The 7,354-nt window shown below is 37.3% G+C and overlaps 2 long non-coding RNA genes across 2 annotated transcripts in view; one reads left to right on the plus strand and one right to left on the minus strand.

Annotated features, from left to right (window-relative positions):
- The window catches only part of LOC134651223 (uncharacterized), a 42,427-nt gene extending 36,081 nt beyond the window's left edge, over positions 1–6,346 (minus strand). The window contains exons 1-3 of the long non-coding RNA XR_010097085.1: positions 6,185–6,346; positions 5,536–5,631; positions 4,049–4,176 (exon numbers count right to left, since the gene is read on the minus strand). This is a non-coding gene — a long non-coding RNA (uncharacterized LOC134651223). The remainder of the gene's footprint in view (positions 1–4,048; positions 4,177–5,535; positions 5,632–6,184) is intronic.
- Positions 1–7,354, plus strand: part of LOC134651224 (uncharacterized) — an 80,725-nt gene that overhangs the window by 3,639 nt on the left and 69,732 nt on the right. The window lies entirely within an intron of this gene.

Here is a 7,354-nt window from a genome sequence, read left to right on the forward strand (position 1 = left end):
ATGGTATTTTCCTAACTCAGCGGAAAATTACATAGGTGCTTGCATATTTTGTCCCAAATTGGATTTTGTACTTACTCCACCAAGAATGAGGCGCTCTTCAAGCCAGCCTTTAATACGAATCTAACGAAAAATAAATCGAATACCAAATGAAAATCGGATGAAACAACCAGTATGAAATGTAAAAAAACACAATTTCCTGTAAATTCTGAGAATAATCCGGCTTTAAGCTCGCTAGTTACATAGTTACGCAGATACAATCACATTAATTCAACGACCGACGAAGATAAAGCAATCTCGAGAGCCTTTGAGAACACCAATATGAGTTCCACGATCGTTGCGTGCACGCACTTTGTGAAAGATTTTAATTTTGAGGCGTTTCAAAACCGCTGTACTATACAAAATAACCCGTTTATTTTTATTCAAATCAAAATCAAATCGAATATCATTTATTATCAGGCAACATAGATACATACCTTACAAACTAACATACATACAATAATAAAATTCTATCAAGCTAAAAAAAATATTTCGGCGACACGGTGGTGGTGGTGGTTTATTTTTATTAAGAATAAATTTTGATTCGATTTCGTATCTAAAGCTAATCAAGTTACCATGTATATGTACCTACTTAGAAATGTCAATAATTTAATTTCCGAACAAAATAAGCTGAGAAAATACCCAAATAATTGAATTGATTAATCGGTATGTAGGTACTATGTAGCATTATGTCCTTGCTATTGTGTCTATTGTACATTGTTTGTACGGTTAATTGAGGAAGCTTCAGCCCTTGTTGTGTAGGTAAAGGTAATAAACGACGTTTCATTAGTTGCTCAAAAAGGTGCGCTTCATTGTCATGTTCTCTTCCTATGTTAGCAGCAAAAATGTACTGAGAGGAATGTATACTCAATTATAAACAACGTACCTATAGCATTAGGACATGCTTAATATGGAATGATATTGATATACGTAGGTATCATAAACCACATTCTTCATATGATATTTTATCGATATTACGACATAAAACTAAGCTTCAAGATGTACTATATTTAGTCGTGAACTTGACAAAAGCCCAAAACCAATAAAAATATTAAGAAACCTTTAAAAATAGTATGGCTACCGGCCCCGCGAATCAAACAAGCATTAGTTACAGGAAATTTGAAGTGTATCCCACTAATTAGACGGCAACAGAGGAGTTTCTATATCAGATCGATAGGCGAAACAGACTGTGTCAGGATGTACGGGCACGCGACCGATGTACAAGATAAATGTACTTACAAGTATTTTCCGAACTGTGTTCAGTGGGCTTTCGAGTAACAAAGTAAAAAAGGGATTTAAATTTGAATGTAATGAGGTATTTTCCAGAATATTACGAGGATTTTAATTGTTGATTATTGAATATTTGAATAAAGTATAGACCGATCTCCGTAGCGTTTGGCGCAATAAAGTACAAGATACTCGTAGTTATGTTAGGATCTTTAATTGGGCCAGCAAGTTGCTGGTTGATATAAGATTTTAAGAATAAGTAATAAGTACTGGAGCTTTATTCCTTTTAGTTTCTTAAGGACTCTTTCAATATTTGGCATTCATTCTAGCATAATATCAAACGCACGGCTCTATTTTGCCAAGTTCATTACCTAAATATAACTGATCTATATTGGCCCTATCCATCCAAGGCAAACCAAAGAAAAGCTCCTTGTTGACTCTCCATCCTATTAAAGAAAACTCTCCTCAAATTTCGCTCAAAAAAGGTCACAAAAGGCCAGGTTTAAGCACTATTTTACGCCACTTCTGAAGAATAGAATCAACGAGTTATGACCAGCAAATAATGCAAAAATAAGCAGGCACAAGCGTCTACGTATTTACAGTTCGGTCGTATTAAAATAATTGTAGCGCGTCTGCTATGCATGAATGAAACACCTAGTCACGACTCTGCAATGATATAACTTGAGCCGTATTCTGTTTGTGACTAACGTGACCAAAACTTGATCAGAAGCTATGACTATAGGTAAGCCCGCAAAGAGCCAATATTAATGTATCCAGACTTCTAAACGCTAGTTTCATGTTGATGGAAAGTAAATGATTGACCCAAAATAGTATAAGAGACCAGATCAGAGGACAAACCAGTAAGGTATCTAATAGACGTAACGTCAAAAAAAACTGTTCTTAAAGAGTTGCTCATAAAACTGGGCAATTAAAGACATGATTCTGATCTTTTAGCAAGTGGTTTATGAACCCTTAGCTGCGTTGAAAGAAAAAGGAGCAGGAACTACGTATAATAGACAATGCTTGCCAAAATGACATTAGTAATCAGTAATCACAGTATTAATGTCACAGTATTAGTGTGTTGGTATAAATTTTTGACTTTGTGTTTTAATTATGTAATTTGATAAGATGTGTACGTTAATAAAATAAATTATATCTAAATAAAAAAAAACATGTTAAATTGTATACCTATGTTATGAAACTTGTGAATGTATTACCCGCCGTTTACAAGTAAATTTTGACATCCGTCAATATAAGTACATTTTATGAGTTTTTAGGGTTCCGTAGCCAAATGGCAAAAAACGGAACCCTTATAGATTCGTCATGTCTATCTGTCTGTCTGTCTGTCTGTCCGTCTGTCCGTCTGTCCGTCTGTCTGTCCGTCCGTATGTCACAGCCACTTTTCTCCGAAACTATAAGAACTATACTGTTGAAACTTGGCAAGTAGATGTATTCTGTGAACCGCATTAAGATTTTCACACAAAAATAGAAAAAAAACAATAAATTTTTGGGGTTCCCCATACTTCGAACTGAAACTCAAAAATTTTTTTTTCATCAAACCCATACGTTTGGGGTATCTATGGATAGGTCTTCAAAAATGATATTGAGGTTTCTAATATCATTTTTTTCTAAACTGAATAGTTTGCGCGAGAGACACTTCCAAAGTGGTAAAATGTGTGTCCCCCCCCCCCCCCTGTAACTTCTAAAATAACAGAATGATAAAACTAAAAAAAATATATGATGTACATTACCATGTAAACTTCCACCGAAAATTGGTTTGAACGAGATCTAGAAAGTAGTTTTTTTTTAATACGTCATAAATCGCCTAAATACGGAACCCTTCATGGGCGAGTCCGACTCGCACTTGGCCGCTTTTTTTAAATAGCGTCGGATCAAGCCAACTCTACATTATATTTGTAATGACACAGTATGGCAATGTCATTACAAATATATATGTCATGTTTCTGTATGAAGATATAGCGTTTATAATGTCACTCTCTCACTTTGTTCTCTTCAAATCGGTGCAAAGTTGACAGTTCACAATAAAATTTTAAACGGTCAGCAGCAGTACGGTTTTGCTACAGTTAACTCGCCAGTTTCCAGAATCAGGCGTCGGTAATCGTAGATCCGATATCTTTGTTGCCCATTCATTGAGTCCTCACTTTCATCCGACTCCATTAGTTTCAATTACAATGATATTAGCACGTATTTTTTATGACAGAGATAAGTAGATCATTAAGACCATTTACTTGTCTCGCTCTAAGTTTGCAGATTTACCGAGGGAGTTTGGATGGCTAGTGGATTTAAAAAAAACCAGCCGAGTGCGAGTCGGACTCGCGCACGAAGGGTTCCGTTCCGTACCATTCCGTAATATCGAACAAAAACCGGCAAAAAAATCACGTTTGTTGTATTATTCTGTTCTTAGTATTTGTTGTTATAGCGGCAACAGAAATACATCATCTGTGAAAATTTCAACGAAGCATTTGTGTATTTATGTTTTCAGTAACTTTTAAATGATAACTGTAAGCCGAGTGCGAGTCGGACTCGCGCACGAAGGGTTCCGTTCCGTACCATTCCGTAATATCGAACAAAAACCGGCAAAAAAATCACGTTTGTTGTATTATTCTGTTCTTAGTATTTGTTGTTATAGCGGCAACAGAAATACATCATCTGTGAAAATTTCAACGAAGCATTTGTGTATTTATGTTTTCAGTAACTTTTAAATGATAACTGTAAATTGGCCTGAACTGTAAATCGTATCGTAGCTTTCCTAGTTCTTACCTACCGAAAAAAGAGCCAGCATCCAACGAGTACCACGATTACGGCCAACGTGGCACACAAGAGTCCACTAAACCACCAGCAGCTCTCGTCGCAGCAGATCGGCCTCTCCTTATTTATCATTACTCCTTAACTCTGTTGACAACCGAAAGTCAGTATTGAGAATGGCACTGTGCATGTAATGTCTCCCAAACCGCCATGGGGCCTATAAAATCCTTCCTACTGTTATACTTTATCCATCAAGAACGCTAAGGTATATTATATTAATATATTGTGGCAAACCAAGGCCGTAAATTTTTTTAAGTTGCCGTCTTTTTCTACGTACTGACAAAACTGGATTGTTTGGCTATAAAACCGCGGTTTTCAACTACTAAGCCGTATAATGCTTCAATGCTATGTAAAAAAAAGTACTCAAAAACCAGTTTAATGTCTTATACACAGAGCAAAGAAGGCTTTTTTTGAAGAAATCATAATACATAGTCAGCAAAAAATTAGGTATATATTGGTGAACTAAAACAGGTAAACAAACAAAAGAAATTTTAGGATTCACGACAGTTTATTTAAAAATGCAATTTTCATCGATTTTCGTAGAATTTTTTATTTTAAACCACAAACATTCCAAATTTAATTTTTGTGTCTTTAATCACAGCATAGGCAAAATGGTAGCACAACCCCAGGGTCAAAATGCTGCCAACCATCCTACAGAACCAAAAGCAGCTTGGTTCGTAACACACTGGTCTTCCCCGGTTTTCTGGTACGGCCCGTCCGACTGGTATTCTGATGACAAAAAAAAATCGGTTGCTAATATGTCATCGTCGTAATTTACCGTCCGTAATTAAATTTTATTTTTTCTGCCCTTTTGGACGCCAATGACCGATATATCCGCACCGTAGGTTCAACGCCAAAGACCGATTAATCGGTCACAGACCACAGAGCAACATCGACCTACTGCATATACGAGTACATAAAGTTCAACTTCAGTTTTGACACTTCAATGATGTGGCGTCTGAGTGACAGCTTTTGTGTTTGACACGGCATGGAAAAGGTTAAAAATTTCCGACCACCCGGTGGATGGATACCAGGTTTCCAGCTTAATGCAGCCAAACAGAAATAAGTAGGTACTCACAGTCGGATCAGGAATTTGTCGGATTATTTGGTAACTTAACTGTGTTTTCGGAATTTCTCTCCTCTTTACCTACATATTAATGAATCTGTGTAACTATCAAGAGCAAACTCATATTGACCATGTTGTCTGTTAGACATCGCGAAAATATTGCTGTCTGATAGACTCCGAAGAGTCCGAAGCACAACATTTTGGGCGCGATGGGCCGTGGCGCCTCAAGATCTACCGCGAAAAACGTAAATCGTTTTTTTTAATGGAATAGTCATTCTTTGCTTTGCTTTTTCCGTTTCAAACAAAGCCAGCAATTGCCTGTTTCCTGGTTTAACTATGTACGTTAAACCATTAGGTATTCAATAATCGGTAATACTTACTTTACTTCCCGGTTTCCATGGTCCGGCAACGGACTCATTTCTTCGGATGATGTATTACGTTAATTACGTATTAGCCACGTGCCGTCAGCCAAATATCTAAAAATTATGTATTTTCAGTTACTATGTATAGTATAAAAAACACTTAAATGGACTTTTTTCTCTTGTGTCACTCGCAAATATGTGAGTGCGAGAAAGACAATTAGACAATTATCTTTGCAAATAAGTACGGTCAAACATCAAACGTCGCACGTTGGCAAAGTATTCTTTTATTTGAAGTAAACAAGCGATTATTGCGAATTATTGCGGTTACATCAAATTCAGCCGACAGATTAAATACCGCAATGTAACGAAACTCGCATGCGAGTTCTCGCACGGTGAGCCCTTTAGTGAGAGAGAGGCGATAGACTCGAAGGTACTGTATGTATCGGTCTACAGTGGTGTGGGCGAAGTGGGCCGTCGCCCACGGCCTCGCGGCCCAAGAGGGACCGCGCGAGGCCCCTTCGGGCACAGTGAAAGAAAAGGGCCTCGCATATGCAATTTCGCCCACGGCTAGATTAGTTCACGCTAAGCCGCAGTGGCTATTTAATGGAATAGAGACCTATATAATAAAATCACGGATATTATGGTAGTAACATGGAGTAGAACTTACTTCTTCGAGTAATCGTAGAGAGGGTTATACTTTGGATAATTTAAGCCAGCCATATAAAGGAACAAATGGAAAAACAATACGAATAAAATAAGAAATATTACAAACTCGATATACCAGAGCGCGCTGGTGAAAATAGCATGTTGACCTGCCATTCCGGGTATGGCTGAGTTATTCTGTCATTTTTGACTGTTTTAATATCATTGAGCGATTTTTGCGTTTTTTTTTGCGATATTTATATGCCAGCCTAATGATAATTCCCGCATAATAAAACCTTTTTAGGATTCCGTACCCAAAGGGCAGTCTGTGCGGAAAGAGAAGAGTCGTGGGACGTATGGGACCCAATACATTCCACGCCTCTTCTCTTTCCGAACAGACTCTAAAAAACGGGACCCTATTACTAAGACTCCGCTGTCCGTCTGTCTGCCCGTCCGTCCGTCTGTCTGTCACCAGGCTTTATCTCATGAACCGTGATTTTATAATAAAATAAGTAGGTAGGCATTCACAAAGGTGTCCGGTAAGCCCCAAACTAGGCTGAGCATGTATCTTGGGGCTTACAAAAGAGTAGGTAACATACAGTAACTAAACCTAATTAAAATTATATGTGAGACAACTTTAGTCACCCGCGCTACATATTTCGGAGAGCCTCTAGGCATCCATTATCAAGCACTAACAGTGCGTGAGCGCCGGTCACTGTCACGCACGACGAGATGTCATTAAAATATCTTAAATACCGACCTAGTCTCTATTAATTACGCTCTTAAAATATCGTGACGTTAATTGCAACTACCAATTGTAATAAATAGGGTATGTATTACCAATTGCAGGCTTGACATATACTGGGTGCTTCCTGTAACAGGAGCAATAAATTAAACTGTAGGTTCCTCAAACTGACATACATTTGTTCAGCAACTTTTGAAAATAACTTATGTTTTGATTTTTATTACACTTTTAAGTTTATTCTAAGACCCAATCAATGTATTGCAAATTTTGTTATGTTTAAAGCGTGACAAGCAACGTCAAACACACTGATGTCAGCGTACATTGAAGGCAATATTTATTTTGTATGAAAAAGAGGAAGTCTAAAGGATTCATAATTTTTAAAAGTTGCTAAACAAATGTTGGTCAGTTTGAGGAGTACAGCATTTAGTTTAATTTATTGCTCCTGTTACA

This window comes from Cydia amplana, chromosome 9 (genome assembly GCF_948474715.1).
Source record: "Cydia amplana chromosome 9, ilCydAmpl1.1, whole genome shotgun sequence".
Lineage (NCBI taxonomy): Eukaryota > Metazoa > Arthropoda > Insecta > Lepidoptera > Tortricidae > Cydia > Cydia amplana.